This window comes from Talpa occidentalis, unplaced genomic scaffold (genome assembly GCF_014898055.3).
Source record: "Talpa occidentalis isolate TD23 unplaced genomic scaffold, MPIMG_talOcc4v2.1 talOcc4.16, whole genome shotgun sequence".
NCBI lineage: Eukaryota > Metazoa > Chordata > Mammalia > Eulipotyphla > Talpidae > Talpa > Talpa occidentalis.
Genome location: NW_023601653.1, coordinates 21548394 through 21567215, shown reverse-complemented (window position 1 = coordinate 21567215; position 18822 = coordinate 21548394).

The window sequence follows — 18822 nt, the reverse complement described above, 5'->3', positions numbered from 1 at the left end:
AAACCTTAATAGATTTCTCACTTATGATCAGAAAACAAAAAATATTAAATTTAAGTATAGTAATAATTTTTAAAATATGAAGTGGAGCCCAGAATGAAATGAAAAATTTGAAATAATCTTTTTTCTAATCTGAAGAAGTTCAGAAAATTGCAAACTCTAAGATTAATGTTGCTTTGTGAAGAGACTCACCTCTAAGTATCGTGAAATTAAATATGGAATACAAATTAGGTAGACACCTAAATACTCTTTTGCCAAGTCACTACACAGTATAGAATATGTAATTGTTATAACTTTTAAAATGTGATTTTTGACCTGATCATGAGAGTGAAAAAAAATCTTTAGGCTATGAAGCCAAATAATTTTGGAACAATCATAAATAAATCAACTAATTTTCAAGGTTTTAAAGTGTAATTGTTAGCGGGAAATGATGTTCTGAGCTAATCCCATACAGGCTTTGTGGACCCCACCCCCACTCCAGACTGAAGCCATCAAGACATTGGGAAAGACAAATCCCATCACCACCAAAGGGAGGGTGGCTGGGACCTGCGGGTGGAGTTGGGCAGCCAGGTTGAATATAAAAACCAATCATGTGGGCCTTGGGGGGCTTGCTGTCGCTCATGTCCTGGCTACAGAGCTCCTGGCTCGCGGCCAGCTCTCAGAGCACCATTTTGGGATTCCTGATCAGCGGATCGGGTAGGACTCATTTAAAACTTTGTCTCCCACTTTTCTCCCTGAGCTGTACATTTCCTCATTTCCCCTTCCCTTGTAAATAAACCTTTTATTAACCTTTCGCGTGTGCCTGCAGTAGAGCATTGATAAGTCCTTTTAAGCGCGCAGGTGAGGACCCACAGTCAGGCACCCCGTTTTATATCGGGGTTGCTCTACAACAGTTTGGCGCCCAACGTGTCTGAAAACTTCAAGTAGTTTACATTTAATATAAATATTATTTTAAAAATCTTTAATATTTTCATAATTAGGAATAATGACTCAGTGCATTTCTCATAGCACTCAGAACATAAAGCTTCAAGAGCAAATAGTGTAATGCTTGCTCATATTATGTGCTTAACCAGTATTTGTTGATTAATGAGTACATGCATGCACGAATACTGAAGTCCCATTTAATTCATTAATAATGGTTCCCATATTTTCAGTCATTCAAAACCAACTGGAAAAATATTTATTGAGGGCTCCTGTGTGCCAGGCTCCATTCTAGGCACTAGGGATACAGCTTCAAACAGAATAAATCCTTGTCCCACTGAAGCATAACTTCTAGCTAAGGGAGACAACCAACCAATGCCTTACGCAAAAGAAAAAAAAAGAGAAGTGGGGGTTAGTTGGTGATAATATTTATTAGACAAGTAAACATGGAGGGAAGATAAAGGCTATCAGGTGAGCTGAAGAATTTTCTGGAAAGTTTAAAGCACAGTGAGTAGAGGACAGTGTCACTACAGTAGATACAGTTGAGGGTACTGGAGGAGGTGAGGTTGAAAACTTACCAGTCGTTATGAGGCTCTTACTATGAGTGAAATGAGGAGACCATGGCATCTGGGCAGAGAAGGGACACCACCCTACGAGATCCTTCTGGCAGCTGCGTTGAGAATAGAATGAGGCAAAGTTCGAGCAGGAGCAGTGAGTGGTGAGGAGTTATTTCAACCACTTACACAGGAGATGATGATGCTTACAATTATCATTCACCATCCACCAGGCAGTATAAGGACTGCTTTATATATTTAATATGTACATATTATAATACTTATCCCACACGAATTTGAGCTAGGTATTACTATTGCCATTTTGTGGATCAGAAACTGAAGCTGGAAATGTTTAACTCACCCAAAATCACTCAATGTAGCCAGTGGCAGATGCAGGGTCAAAAAATCCACCCTTCCAGCCTTGTCCTCAACTTCTCTATCCTGTAACTCTCTACACCATGAAACCAATGGACTTATCTCCTAAATTTTTTGTTAGATTTTGTAAAAAAAATTTGTTAAAAATTTTCCTATCTTGCATTATCCACTTTTAGAATTTGAAAGAAAACAAATCCAACCTGATATTCAAAACAGGAACCCCTGTCTATAGCATGCCTGATATATTAGGTCACTTGGTCTCTGAATATTCTGAAGTGACAGAAAAATATTCACTGCTGGCTATACCTCTTCAGGTGCTCACATTGTTGTAGAGCAACGCCGATACAAAACGGGGTGCCTGACTGTGGGTCCTTACCCGCACGGTTAAAAGGACTTATCAATGCTCTACTGCAGGCACACGCGAAAGGTTAATAAAAGGTTTATTTACAAGGGAAGGGGAAATTAGGAAATGTACAGCTCAGGGAGAAAAGTGGGAGACAAAGATTTAAATAAGTCCTACCCGATCCGCCGATCAGGTATCCCAAATGGCACTCTGAGAGCTGGCTGCAAGCCAGGAGACCTGAAGCCAGGAGGCGAGGGAGAGCGAGCCCCCCAAGGCCCACGTGTTAGGTTTTTATACCCAACCTGGCTGCTTAACTCCACCCTCAGGTCCCAGCCACCTTCCCTTTGGTGGTGATGGGATTTGTCTTTCCCAATGTCCTGATGGCTTTAGTTTGGAGTGGGGGTGGAGTCCACAAAGCCTGTATGGGATTAGCTCAGGACATCATTTCTCCCTAACAACATGAGATACCACCAGGGGAACCACAGAGATGCTTGCAAGGGATTACTCACCTTAACTGTTTGGCTATTGGACCATTGCATTCACATTACAGAACATTGCCCATCAGTCAGGACCCTTAATTATAAAGAAATGGAGTACGACAGAAAACAGGGACTTAGTGGAAAAAAACACACTTATTTCTGTTGCTTGCTATGCAATGGTAAAACTTCTTGAAGTGTCAAAATTAGTATTTCCTAAACTGCAGCAAATTTTCACTTTCCTCTATAACCTCTATAACCCTTTGAGGGGCAGAAAATAGAATGAGTTATGATGTTAGAACTTTGGTCCTACCTCTGCTATCCAGATGTGAGGTTCAGGAAGTGGCTGACAGCCAGATCTTATTACCACTGTGGACAATTTGTCTGTTAATGGCCTGACACTAAATTCACTCCCAGGCAATGGGCTAGGATAGAGAAGAGGAGAAAATAGTTATAGATGGGACACTGTGGAAGCTTGGCGGATTGAGCTGACATTGTACGACTCTGCTGGATCCCTGGTTGGAGATGGACAAACTCTCAGCTATCAACAATATTATCCCAGAATCTGTGAAAATACAATAAAAAGGCAAAAAGCAGAAAATTGCTTTCAGGTCCTCCTGACAATGAGCATGGAATTATGGCTATAAAAGTCTTCTCATCGCTTTAAAAGTCCATTTTGCTTCATTCTCTGGCTCTCATGCCTGGTTGCCAAAAATTCAGGAAGGACAAAATTTGAGCATAATGAATGGATAAAATCTAAAACAAAAACTTGGAGTAATTATCTCCATCTAAACAACATGCAGTGACTTTTAGAAAGCTGGTCAACTAGCCATAGCCTTAGTCCCTTCGCATATCTTTGGATACCTAAGGATCTTTTCAGATTTATTTTGACTTTGCCTGTGTACGTGCATGAGACATTCTAGGTCTACTTGTCCTCCTTCCCTGGCAGCTGAAGATCCATGGCCATCGTGGACAACACAGGAACAAGCCAGACCTAGAAGGTCATAACCAACTGACTGCTTGGCAGGAACAAACAGTCATCTACACCCTTCACCATGGGAAGGCAACAGGACCTGAGAAAGAAATTCAAGGAAAACCAGGCAAAATGTACAAGACCGCCCTCTCCCCCTGCCCCCCCCCAAACAGAGACTTGTAAGGTATGGCCTCGTGAGAAGAAAAAGACCTCAGGAAAACAGCAAAAGGAAGACAAGGAGAATGAGAGTCAGGGGGAGGCCAACATCAGAGCTGGCAACAGGACTAAAGATTCTGCAGCAACTTTATCTGTGGTGACTGTACAGATTTCTCAGGGAGATTAATAAATTAAAATCTCTCTTTAAAAAAAAAAAGTTTTAAGCCTACTGACTTCAAAACAACTGAAAAGAACAGAGTCTTGACCAGAGGTTTAGGTGACTAAAATAAAGAGTTTCCTACAGTGGCGTCTCACATTGTTGTCACAACAGTGTCATGTAACCACACTCTCTTTAAAATGTCGTCCCAGGCCACTGCCTGAGTCATAAGTGAAAACACCAGCACGGTCCTCAGGCAGCTCTGAGGCAACTTCTTTAGAACAGGATGTACTTCTTCCTTGAGGTGACAGGTTACATACTGCGAGGCTTTTTTTTCATCCCTATTGAAAACATCTCATTTGCTGCCAAACTATATGTAAGGGAAAGAAGCACAGTCTGCCCTCAGAGGCTCCTTGGAGACTGAAATGAGAGAATAGCCGGACATACACGCAGTATGAAAAGTCGAAATGAAACAATGGCTTTACAAGAGCACCTTCCCATGTGACTTTGAATCAGAGTAAAGGGAAGTTCACAAAAATCAAAGCAATAAAAGGGATCTTTATTTGGAAAGGACTAGTGAAGTCGGCAAAGCCAAGCTTTAAGAATTAGATGGGTAAGGGAAATCCTCCTGGCAATGAAACCAAGGCTTTGGTTTCTACAGGCTCATAAAATAAATAATATCCACTTAGAGTTCTCTATTCCCTCTCAGTCTGCAAAGTGCTTCCCCATACATTATTTTATCTTCCCAACACTCTTGTGAGTTCTCCAAGCATGATCATTCCCCTTTCGTGGGCCAGGAGGGCGAGGGTTGGTGTGCAGGTGGGATTTCCTCAAGGTCACATAGCTATTAAGAAGAGGAACCCAAGCTGAAATTTTGGTCTCCAGGTTCCGACTGAGGAGATCTTTGATCTGTTGTGTCTCTAAAGTTGGTAATTCATAATTTCAAATGATCATGTCTAGTTATGGGTTAACTGGAAAAATTCTAAAAGACCCTTGGTCACCCAAGAGCTTGAAAAAAGGCTAGACTTGGAAGAAAACAGACCTTCAAACTGTCTTATATATGTTCCCTGTGACAATGGCAAGAATCCAAGGTACATTTTGAAGACAAACAAAATTAAAATGAACTTTATCTTTGAATTTCATAATAGCACTATCAAAGGTTAAAATTACTGCATATTTTAGAAGCTCTGCCAATGGAGAAAAAAAGGACAAATTCCCAGATCAACTTACAAAAATTTTTATATACTAAATTTTCTTTAGTTCTCTCCTACCACAGCCAAGTACTTTGATTTGATATGTTGAAAATACATGGATTGGGATTTCCTTTTTTTTCTTTTTACAAATATGAGACAGCAGAAAGTAGGAACTACGGAGGAAAGGCAATGATTTGGTGACAACAGGCTTTGCATCCTGCAACTAACTAGGGAACCTGATCAGTCTTGTTAATTACCGTGAATTCTATATATAAAATGGAAACAAACCTATCATTTTTGGTGGTTTAGTCAGCTTGGGCAGGTATGACAAAATACCCCAAACTGGACGACGTAAACAACACACTTTTATCACAGTTCTGGAAGCTGAGAAATCCAAGACCAAGAGACCAGCAGGGTTGATTCTTGGTGAGGATCCTCTGCCAGCCAGCCTTGTAGATGACCAAATTCTGCCAGTGTGCTCACTTTCCTTGGAGTGTGAACAGAGAGGAAAAAAAGCCAGTTCTGATTGTCTCCTTCAATGGTGCTATATCATCATGAAGACTCCACCCTGGTGACCTCATCTAAACCAATTACCTTCAAAGGTTTCACCTCGTAATACCAACCCATTGGGTGTTAGGGCTTCAACATATGAATTTGGAGGAATAACCATTCATTCCATACCACTTGGTTCCCACCCTAGCATTAAAGCAGACAGGAGAAACAAGGCTTGTAGAAAGAAAAAAGCAGCATTCTTAAATTAAGGAAAGGCAGAAAATAGTGAAGACAACTACAGCACAGAGGTCCTGAGTCACGTTGGTGCAGGTAGCTCTTTTAAAGCCACAGAATAGGATGTAGTGATAGAATGTAGTGTTTGAGATACCAGTCACTGCCTGCTGCCCACAACCTATTTTCAGAAAATCCATCCTAGGGCCTCCTTGGTGGCACACAGGGTTAGGTCTTAACTATCAGCAGCACGAGTTCCATCCCTGGCCAGGGAGCTGACCCACATGGTGCAGCAGACCTCTCCTGCCTCACCCGCTGCTCCCCTCAGCAGTGTATTTCAGTTGGTCTGCCTGTTCTGCTCCCTACTCTGTCTCTGGTGAATCCTCTCGCCCCTTGCACCTCTGGCCTGTACCCCAGTTCTTGTATGCCTAAATAAATCTTAAAAAAAGAAAATTTCACCTTATTTGTATAATGACACCCCTACCTAACCTGCTGGATATACAATTGCCTTGAGGACAATCCATGCACATGTCAACTGAACAAATCAGAACCTCTGACCTGGGAAGGTAGCATTAGACTTAGCAATTGAGATAGTGAGGTGAGAGATGGCTAGAGCAGGGATAAGGGACATACTGACAGTACTGAACCAAAGACAAGTCAGGACCTATTTAAACAAGATCTGTATACAAACAAAGGTTAAGGGAAGCACAGTATACATGAGGAAGGTGGCAAGTACATAAAGCAAGATTGAGCAGAGAGGCAGAAAAGCAGAATGCAGAGACCAGTCATTCAGGGAGAGAAAGGAATAGAGTCAGGTGCCGATTTTGCAATGCCGGGAGCTCCAACAACCTGATTGTACTTTTTTTTCTGCCTCAAAATATACTAGGATACCTTCATATCCTTTCAACAAACTCTCCTTTGTACTAAAAATGGTGTAAGTGGCAGCCAAAAGTCTTGAAGATAATAAGTGCCCCCAAAATAAAGGAAACGGTGGATTAGTTTAGTTACTACAAATCCATGTGAAAATGCCAAAGAAAAAATACAAAAGCAACTTGAGTGAGGGATGGGAGAAACAGAGTAAATATGCAATCGGAGCTGAGTGAGGTTAATTAAAGAAGCTTCCCAAAAGACAAAAACTGGATCATGGTAGAAACAAGGAAGATATGATGATTACACTAAGAATGGCATTTGTCTAAGAAACATCTAGAGACAATAAAGCAAACCACTGAAAGTGAGTTCAAAAGCAAGCGAATAAAACAACTTGATCCTTCAAAGAAATTAAAGTTTTTTAATTAATTTCCTTTTGAATGTTTATCTCCTAAACTAATAAAGATTTTTAATTTACTAGATTGTTTTCAAAGATACTGTTTTCAACTCAAGATAGTAGCTTTTTATTAGTTTTGCTGTCTTTAAGTTCACCATCAATTGTGTCCTTAGTTTCTGGTTAGCTGCTAACTACCAATTTTTGGTAGTTAGAACAAGTTCGTGTTCTGCTTGAGGTATTTATGCAGATTTCCCAGTTCATGGCCTCATTACAAAGAAAAGAATTTTTCTTATGATAAACATTCAACCAATTTGAATGCTGACCTAACCATTTAATTTGAAATTGTCATCAATTCTAGCCATTGTAAATGTCAAAACACCTTGATATAAAAAGGTATATATATATTATTCATTTTAAATCCCAGTGTTTGCACTAGCTTCAAAAGGTATTATTAGGTTTATGTCACAATAGATTATCTGAATGACATAGGAGAGTTTTAGAAACCTGATTGTGTTTGACACAAACATTACATTTCACCAGTGTGACTAGAGAGTTCTCATGTCAATCAATAATTACTGGCTAAGTAACAACAGGAGAATCTAATGAGAATGACAGAAAATAGATGAGAACCACAGTTCTGTGGCAGTCTTCCCTTTAAGGACACCACAAGAAAAGCGTGACTGTGATAAATGCCAACTACAGCTGCTAATACACATTACCCTACTTGGAGGGGGGTTCACAGCTATTAAATCAGCTCTTAAAGAAATGTGTATATTCCACAGATATTTACTGAGCTACTGTTATGTGCCAAGCTTTTGGGTGTACACTGCTGAATAATCGTCCCTCTTTGAGGCACTTGGAGTCCAGGAGGTAGGGACCTCTGACAGAAAATTGCTTCAGTTTGTCATCATCCTTCATGCTTCTCTGTCCTCCACTGAGGATGTTCTCACCACACAAGCCACATACACACGTGTGGCTATTTCATATACCTCAAACTTTACCCAAATGACATCAACACTGAGAAGTTTGTTCCTAATGCCCTTACTTTTGACTTAAATGCCCCACTCACAGGGATTACACATACCCTATGTATGATATTCTATCAAAGAATTCATCACAATGTATAATCTATCATTGCTGATCTTATGGGTATCCCCTAGAAAGACCAGGGCCTATGTCAGTGTAATAGGTGCCTTATACATGTTTCCTTTTCAAAAAAAGATTTAATTTATTTATGTATACAAAAACTGGGGTATAGGCCAGAGGTATGGGGGGGTCAGAGGATTCCCCAAAGACAGAGTGGGGACAGAACAGGCAGATTGACTGAAAGACACTGCTGAGGGGAGCAGTGGGTGAGATAAGAGAGGTCTACTGTGCCATGTGGGTCACCTCCCTAGGTGGGGGTTGAACTTGTGTTGCAGTAGCTGCAGATAGTTTCACAGTGCTGCATAGTAACCCTCTGTGCCACCAGGGAGGCTCCATACATGTTTCTTAAATGGATAAATAAATGAACTACCAAGAATAAGTGGTATCATATAGTCTAAGAAAATTTTGAACATTGAAAACAGTAGTTTTAGTCAAAATCAAAGAGAATGTGATAAGAGGAAGAAAGAAAAGTTATCTGACATTGTCTTAAGAGTTTGAAAACAAATTCTAGTTAAGACTTGAGTATCTTAGGAATGTTAGGGCCTGCCCTTCACCAACTCAACCCTGTGATTTAACAAAAGGCTGGGGCTACAGTTGGTATTCCTTGATAATGATTATTTTAATACACACAGCAAGTGTGTACTCATGAGTGCGAATACACACACATGCACACATCACAAGTCTCCTCAGGTGAAGTCACTGCACGCACCAACACACTGAAACACAACATAACATGAGGTATCACGTAAGAGATGTGCTTTCTACTGGAAAACTGTAAAAATAAATAAATTCTTTAACTTCAGAGGGGGGGGAATCCACTTTAATAGCTCCACAAGTGTGAAATTTTCACAGATGGTGTTAAATAACTTATCACATCTTGGAGACCTGGCTTATGCCTCATCACGTAGGGCTGCAGCTGAACAGCCTGATCTCCTGATTGAAATGCAAGCCAGAGATATATTTGGCATTTCTGTGACATTGAGTGAGGGGCTTTAATTCATGCTCAAGTTGCTCTTACACAACCTGAACTGTGAGTTAGAGAAAACATGGAACATTCTGTCACTGTCATTAGAAAGAAGTATCAGTGGAACAAGTGGGAGAAGAAAGCCTGCTTCTTCTTTTTAATAGGCCCTTTTCAGAATCCGAGCATTTTGGATTGGGATCATGGGCCATTAATATGTCTCTGTGCTGTTGAAAACAAACAGAAAAGGGACAAAAGATTACAGTTCCTCTAGTGGAAACTGGAGGGTGGGAAAAAAGGTGATGGACCCCTTAAGCCTGAATTCTTGGTCTATGTGCTACAGGGCCAAGACATGATGAGGACACAGTTCATGTCATTTGCTACCTATTCCCTGAGTCCAACAACATCCAACCAAACTGATCCATGTTCAATGGGCAAGTCCACTGACCCCACACTTACAAGTCAGGGCAACGTCAAAGTGGCAAACAAGTAGCCAAATGCTTGCTTTTGTTTTCTATTTCATTGTAGAAAAATAACAGTCCAATGTCAGTCTGAAGATCACAATTTGAGTACCACAGATCTGAAAGTCTCGGGACAGGAGGCAGGGGGAGGTTATTAGGTTTCTTGCAAGGACCAAGAAAGGTAATTGAAGGTGATTAGTGATGATAGTTTATTGGCAGTGATCAGTTTACAGTATTTAGTTTAATGGATATTGAGAACAAACATTTCAACAAGGGACTGCCTTTACAAATGTACTGCTTAGAATCCCTGAATGGGTAGGAAGCAGGTCTGACTATTTGCAGCAGTGATGGTCTTTTTTTTTTTTTTTTTTAAGAATGTTTGTTTAGGGAGTTTTTAAGGAGGACAAAACAAAAAATACAAGTCCAGTTGAGAAAGCATCCTTACAGGATGTGTGGAAGCTGCAGCAATCATGCCAGAGGTAGGAAGTAGTCATCTTTCTCTGTTTATACTCCCTTTCTGAGCCCTCCGCTTCCTGAATTTAAATGCTGCAGATCATAATTAATAAAGACTTGAAGGAATATCTACAAGGAAAACAGAGTTAAAATGTATTTTTCAGTCTCTCCTAACTTTTCACTACAATATCTAGGATGTCATAGAAAATGACCAAAGGCAAAAGTTATGCTACCAGCAAAAGCTCACACTATTGTAAGAATCTACTGGGAATTTCTATTAATTCTAACATAGCTGAGTTTTTTAAAAAATTCAAAAGCCTAGCAGGGTTTTACCTGTTGAAACAGAATATATCAACCACATAAAAATATGAAGAGGAAAAAAAGTACTCCCTGGTGATTCTTTGTTCTTTCTCTTATCTTTTGACTTTGACTCAGAGATCCAGAGAATCTAGTCTCACTACAGCATGGATTAGAGAAGGAATTAAAATCCACCAGCTCTTCAGCTGGCATCATCATCCTATAACCGTCTGGAGACTAATTTTGAAAGAAAAATAGGTAATAGAATGAATGCATACAAAAAACATTCTAGCTACTTGTTCTTGGCATTATAGATTTCCCAGTTCTCTGTTCTACAACAAAAAGATCCCAACATGAGAAGCAGTACAACTAAATAGCTTTCTAGAAGGCTTGGTGAGCCAGTAACTTGATGGAAGTGGTGGGGCACAGCCCTCCATGAAATTCACAGAACCAATAACAATCTTGAGATATCCTGCAGGAAAAATCATGTTCAGTTTGTTTAGGCAATTTCAATTTACCCAAATCATTTTGCCTAAAGTTTTCTCACATAACATTTGATATCTTACCATAACAAGTTATTTTTGTTGTTCTTTTTTTCCAGAAAGAAAAGCTTGCTTGAGAATAGGAGAACCAGAAAGCAGAGGTAAGACCAGGTCTGTTCTCCGTACATGAAGTTGCCAAGTGGAATATCTGGCTGATGGTGGGATGTGGGAGAGGAGACTTGTCCACCAATTACTAAATATAATCTCCAATTATTATTTTCCAATTTTTCATCTGAGGAGAGAATTCAAATAGCACCACAGGCATCAATGAAGAGAGCCAAAGATGATCAGGAATGCTAGCTGACCACAAACACCAAGTTAAAAAACAGAATTCTCTCCTTTCCAGGATGACTAAAGAAAAAACAAGTTGAGGCCTATCAAGCAGTGCAAAAAATAGGAAAAAGGAATATGATACAGAAGAATACAAAGGAAATCCTTCTCTAGAATTCTACGTGCCTCTCAATGTCTTAAACTCAAAACTGAATAAAACACATTTTCAAGCAAATGGTTGTGTAAAACTTACAAGCAGCCCAAATAGACTTAATAGGCCTGAAATAAGTTAAAACATTTACCAAAACTAGTCCACACACACACTGCTGCTGCTGCTATTATCACAACTACTGACAAATGCCAGTAATAAGCATGAATGCAAAACTCCTAAGGAAAATTCAAATATGTATTAAAAGCATAGACCACCATGAAGATGTTGGATTTACACAGACATGTGCGGATTGCTGTAGTGCTAGTTGGGAATGAACAAGAGTGGGAACAAGTAGCTTCCTGCTCTGTTTCAAAGAAACAGTTTGGGCCTTGATGTCATCTCAGAGAAGTGTCCTTAATGGCATGGATAGAACAGATTGCTTTCTACTGAAAGAAGCAGAATGCAATAGGTCAGAGTTAGTGAGGACAGTGGACTCCACAGGAGTGGTTCTACAAGGAGACAAACCAATTTTAGGGTTGTAGGTGCCCAGGTGTCCAGGAAGAGGCTCTAACCATACCTAGGATTCCTATACATGAACAGTGAAACAATAGCAGGAGAATCACACAGAAACCATGCCTGCTGGGAGGTTCAGAAATTCTAGGACAACTGGACAAAAAGAGGCTATTCTCCATGCTCTGTCACTGCATGAAGACCCGCTGTGATCCTTCTCCAAGGAAGGTTGGGCAAGACCTACCAGCAACACCGTCTCTCCATTATGCATCAAATTCCAATTTACTTACAATTATTTATTATGTATTTATTATCTGGCCCTGTTCCAGTTCCTAGAGATACAACAGGGATAAAAAGTGAGTATGGGTCCCTCTGGAGTTTACATTCTGGACTGAGGGAGGGAAGGAAAAGAAGATAGCAAAAATAAAACAATAAGGATGTAAATTATGTAGTATGTTAGAGGTGCAAAATGCTTTGGAATTAAAAAAAATGTATTCGAGGCTACTGTATTCTAGTAAATATGGTGATAGCATTGAGGGGATGAAATGAGGTTAGGTTCTAGGTATATACTGAAGGTAAGGCCAACATTTTTTCTCAACAGACTAGATGTGAGTGTGAGATCCCCCAAAAGAAAGTCAAGAATGACTCCAAATTTTTCCACTAGACCAATTGAAAGGATGGAGTTGCCATCACCTGATATCTGGGAAAGAATGAGGGAAAAACAAATTTGGAGGAAGAGTTAGGGAGATCCAAAACTCCCCCCATTTTTTGAAACACAATGACTTTCAGTTTTCTATTAAACATCCAAGTGTAGGTGTTGGGTAGGCATTAGACATAAAAAGTCACAGGAGTGTGGTTTAAGTTAATTTTCCAAAGGAAGGGAGGGAGGCAAAGATGGAAAGAGAGAAAAGACAGAAGGAAGGAGAGAGGGGAAGAGAGAAAAGGCAGTGGGAGAAATAAATGTGCTTTAAACATGACACATTTCTGAGCCCATATCTGACTGTACTCTACTATTATCAGCAGCATATTCTAAGCTTTACAGAATTTTATTTATTTTATTTTTTAGAATTTATGATTTTATTTATTTATTTTTAAAGATTTCTTTATTTATACAAGCACTGGGTACAGTCAGAAGCACGGGAGGGTGAGAGAATTCACCAAAGACAGAGCGAGCAACAGAACAGGCAGACTGACAAAATACACTGCCGAGGGGAGCAGCGGGCATGGCCGGAGAGGTCTGCGCGCCATGTGGGACCCTCTCTGGTGGCCAGGGATCAAACCAGCGCTGCAGAGGCTGTGGGCAGCTTCGCAGCCCAGTGCTCAACCACTATGCCACCAGGGGAGGCCCTACAGAATTTTATTTAGTCAAGAGGATGTTCGGAGCCATCCAATATTTCACAGAGAAAGTGACAATTATTCTGTGCTCAGAAGGCTATAGAAGGGCTCACAGGCTGACAACAAAGGCAATAAGAGTACAAATGCAAACACAAAACTTCCAAGTGTAATGCTAGGTATCCCAGGCTGACTGGGACCATCTTCTGACGCAGTGGGATGACCACAAACAAAATTGGAAAGAGTAACCTGGGTCAGTGTATGAAGGTTCACATAAAATGTGCAAAGGAATTCAACTTATTTTATATATATTTTTTGTGTAAGAGTAACTGAAAACAGAGTAAAAGAAACACAGCACTGGAGATGCAATTGTTTAGTTTTGGGTAGCTGCAATGGCAGGATGCTGTGTTGCAAGGCCTGAGTAATTGCAGACAGACTAGGAGTTACTGCAAAATACTGTGTGTTTCCTGTAAAGTGGAGCAGTTCAGATCTAGTGTCATCCAAAGGAAAAGTAGTATACCCAGGATGGAGACATTATTGTAGGTAAACCTTAGCATAAAGTTTAATGATTTAACTCCTGTCAAAGATTGTGCTTCAGCCCTACCTAGCCAAAGGGGTGTATTTACTCTATGGGTGTTTATGTTAACTAATAAGAAGCTATTAATTTTTATTCTCTCAGTGCACAATTTGTTACAAATTTATTTTGATCAGTTGTTTTGCATTAAAAACCATTTGGGTTATTAGTAAGTGTGCTTGCAACATAAAAAATTTAACTGATGCGTGCTTTCAGAGTAAACTTAAATGAATCAACTAAATAAGCTCCTCATAAGGAGACAATTCACACCTAAGATCTGCATGGATTTTATGCATATTTCCATTTGAAAACCACAGGCTCTCAACTCTAAGGCATACCTCCCAGCATGCCACCTAATTCTTTGTCCTGAAGGACTCTCAGACTAGACTCATCTTCCCTTATTTTGTAAGAGTGGGATTAGGGTTAACATTCTGTGTCACCCATATGGGAAGCACGAGGACACAGACTGTGGGGAGCAACCATCAGCCCCACAGAAGCCCAGATCCTAGGCAGACATCCCTGGATTCTGCGGGTCTTCTGGGGGCTGCTGGTTTACTGGTGACACTTTCCAAACATGGCCTGTTCTCTGTTCCACTTTTTTATCCAAGAAATCTTTTCTGGTATAAAAGAAAATCTTTTATCCAAAATCTTTTCTCAATATCATTAAGATTGTTCCTACTCCTGGATCTGGATGTTTTCAAAAACCAGTTTAATGCTTCAAATGATCTCCCCCTGCTCTTTGAGCTAGTCTTCCACTAGACTTAAAAAACCTGGACTTAACTACACTATTTTTCCTTAGTGGAACTATTCAGGGAATTTTTTAATCAAAACCATGTCCATAACCCCTTTAAAGATGGTATCAATGGTAAATAGCAAACATTAAGAGAAAACACTAAAACTAAGTGTTATGTTGCCCCCTTATAAGTATAGTTTACAGGCATTCCACAAAGTGATTAAATTTGCTGAAGTGTTTTAAAATCCCGAGTGACTGACACCACCAAGAGTAAGTCACCCTCAGAGACCAGAACCCTAATGCTTAGACATTCTCCCTTTCTGGGCATTCGCTACCTCTGGATTTAACCCAAAGTTCGCATTGAGTCATCAGAGACCTTTACTTTATTTCAAAAGAAATCAGCCAAATTCATTTTGCTCTAGTGTAGGGCATGAATGTGAGGGTAACAAGTCTTTTGCTTTTGCTTGTCATCTCATCATGAAATGAACACTCAGTACTATATACGCCCTCCTATAACAAAGGCTAAAAGTTTAACAGAGATCTAGTTATAAATTTTTACCATCCACCCTAAGCTAATCAATGTTTCATTGTATAAGTTGACGGATTTTTCAGATCCAGGCTCAAATGAAATTTTGCAGTCCATTTCATGCCCTATCTTATCTTCCAGCAACTCTTCCTTGTTTGGCATGTCCCACCTCACCCCTATGTCCAACTGCTTTTGGGAAACATTCCTCTCCCACCACATCCCACAGTCTTGAGAGCTACCAATCCCAGTAACCCATCCATTGGTCAGAGAGGTCATGTGGGATCTGAACCAAACTCAAATAGTGGGACTTAAGGAAAAGGGACAATCCCTCTCTGGTGTCAAGACTTGGGCTCTGAATCAGAGCAGGGGGACCTTGTGAAGGAGGCAGGCAGGACCTTGAAAGAAGCAGAAGTGAAAGCTAGAAGAGAAAGTCTTGGAGAGATGACAATGGTCTTCCATGCTCCTACAGCCTCAGCTCTATCCATTGCCTTTTTCTTCAGCCTGAGTTAGTGAAGGTTGCACTTCTGCTACCTATATGAAAAATGTCCTCTCTTAACCTGTCTAGAGTGAAATAAAGAGATGCAATCTCAGTGCAGTTCTTTTCCATTTGATGAGCAAACCTGCTAAAAATGAGCTCATGGAGAATGTGAACCCTTAAGTCACTTAAGTTTGAGCATATGAAGTGGAGGGAGAAAGTATCTACCCATGACTGCAATGTGAGACTCAGGGGTCGGCACCACCCCTAAAGCAGCCTGGCATTCAGTGTTGGCCACTGTTGACACCCACAGGCAGACCTTTACTTGCTCAAACTCTTAGGTGCTATTTTGGCTCCTGAATCCAGGTGAGTTCACCAGTGTGGTCTCCCTTTGGAAGGCAGCAGATGAAAACAAGTATGGTATAGGTGAGTCAAGGGCAGAGGGGGGGAACTTTCTCCTCTCAAGTCACCTTTCCAGGCAGAGAAAGGCAAAAAATAAAAAGATTCCCAATCAGTTCACTCTTTCAGCTGGAAACCAGTGGCTGCTCCCTGAGGCAGATCAGGTTTGGGGCCTTGCAGCCGACCCCACAAACAGCTCAGCCTCTCCTCCACAGCACTCATATTTTCATGTTGCAATAGCAGCCACTCCTTTCTCTGGTGTGGATCCAAAAAAACAATCCCTCCCTTCTCTGCTAATATCAGCCTCTCCATAGTGAGCTCATGTCCTCCCTCTTTCTTCCTCTCCATCTGACTCACAGCATTCAAAGGTTTAAGAAATAAAAACCTGTTGGATTAGCCAGACTAGAATCATCAGCTTTGAATGGGCCTTCCGTGAAAGGGAATCTCACTTTCATTGTTAACACCAAAGTTCTGAATTACTTAACTTGGTCATGAAAACCCAGAACCTAACTCATTCTTTCATCTGTAGAAATAATTGCTTTATAGGTCTTTAAAAGGAAACGAACATATATCTTTAGTAAAAATTATTGACTCTGCCATTTTAGCATCTCACGAGAGCCATCATGCATGCAGTTTAAAAACTGGGCAGTGAGGCGATTCCTTACCTTAAGCCCTATTTTGAAACATAAATTCTTCATTAAGGTGCAAAATATTTGTTTTTTTTTTAATATTTATTTATTTATGCATACAAGATCTGGGGTGCAGGCCAGAGATGCAGTGGGGTGAGAGGATTCACCAGAGAGAGAGTGGGGAGCAGAACAGGCAGATTGACCAAAGTACACTGCTGAGGGGAGCAGCAGGCGAGACAGGAGAGGTCTGCTGTGCCATGTGGGTCGCTCCCTGGCCGGCCGGAGATGGAACTCGTGCTGCAGAGGCTATGGATTGCTTCATAGTATGGTGCTTAACTCCTTGCACTATCAGGGAGGCCCAAGATGCAAAATATTTTAAGGGAGCAAAATTCAGAAAAGTAAGATTCATCAATAGAGAACTTGAACGTGACTAGAGCACATTCCTTTTACACAAGGCACAAACCGTTGTGCCTGAATATTTCCAGTTTTCAAAAATATTTAAAGAACTTATCTTAAAGTGGAGAAATAAGAACCAAAAGACTAGTAGACACCGAGTATTTGGATGGATAGGGAGTCACTATTTTCCAAATCAGAAAGCATTAAATCTCAGATCTCTCACAATTTTTCATGGAAAGCTGCATTTTTAATAATTTTTGCAGGGAAAAAAAAAAGATTTGTATTCTACATAGCAGAACAAAAAGAAAATATTTTATGAGGGGTAGGGCCTGTCTTCCTCATCGCTGGCCTTAAAATCAAATTGGTGTTCTATTACCTGCCTTCCCCAAACCACAGCCAAAGGAGTCTAGCAATTCTTGGCAAAGACCAAAGTCAAATTCACTTTGCTTCCAATCCAGTGGTGTTCTTTGAAGTCTTGGTGTATACTTCTTGTGATAAATGTTCTTCTGTTTGTAGAAGGGAGTAGAGAAAAAGAATTTGATGAGGAAAAAAATCAAATCCTGGCCCTGGATTTGAATCTGCACTAATCATCAGGCAGTCAATAAAACAAGCTATAATTAAATAAATGAAGCATAGCAATTTTTTTCAGCATTGTTGTCCTAACTGGCCAGCGAGCTTTGTGAATGGTTTTAAGTGGTTTGACTGGTTTTTTCTGGAAAGTAGTTATCTACGAAGACATGATTAGCTTTCAATTACATGTAATGAATACTCGCTTGTGTTTCTATACCCCCACCCTTTTCTCTCTTTGGGGAAAAACATACTCAGTCTCTCAGACAATTAACTCTCTATGAACTATCTCAGTATTCAACCTAAAGAGTAAGGACCAGGATATACATTCACGTGGTTACTTCTGTTATATTTTGCAGAGTACTTGGGAAAGTCATTCAAACCAAGTATGATGGGCCCTTTTATTGAAAGTGCCCTGAAAACTGCCAAAGAATCAGAGCCATTCTTGACTCACAACGTACCTGAGCCCCTAAATAAAATACTGTAGAAACATATCGGTTGGTCAACTGAGTGTTGGACTTCCTTGTTTGATGAAATTAGAGGCTCTTTAATCTACCTTATCTCTTACTTTAAAATTGATTGGCACTTTCTTTCCTGAGATGGTTCACTTGTGATTATGCTGCTTGTAAAGAAAAAAACAAGCAAAATCAAATTTGAGAATCAGAGATGTCGATGTAATTAACTATGATTGCACAGCTAAAAAATAACATAACAGAGCCAGAATTCTATACCCTAGTCTCTCTGATCTCAAAACCTACAGGATAGTTTGCTATTTTGCCTCTCATGAGAAAACATGAATCAAATGCCAGTACAAAATCTCTTTTTTTTTTAATATCAATGAGCCTTTCTAAAGCCAACTCTTGGTGTTTTATGAAAACCCCAGCATATTAGTTTCCAACTTGTCTTGGGTCACTCAGCTTTCAATTCCCCATATCAATCTAAAGCGACAGAAGTCTGACAATGCTATTAGCTTCTGGAATGTGCTTTTGTATTTTGAGAATGAGTCCTTCTCCTGTTTCAGTAATTCACATGAACTCAAGTGTTTTAAATGAAGCCAGGCTGTGAAGTAACTCCAGAAGAAGGAGAAAAGTGCCTACAATTACTCCCAACTCATCCCTGCTCACGCTAGTCCACAAACAGCTGGTCTGAACATAAAACACCATCCCAAATTTAGTATAAAATTCATTTTAAAGAGTCTTTCATGTTTTATCATAATCTAGCTATATAGCAATATGGGTTTTTCATTTCCTCTTCTAAAGTTTTACACT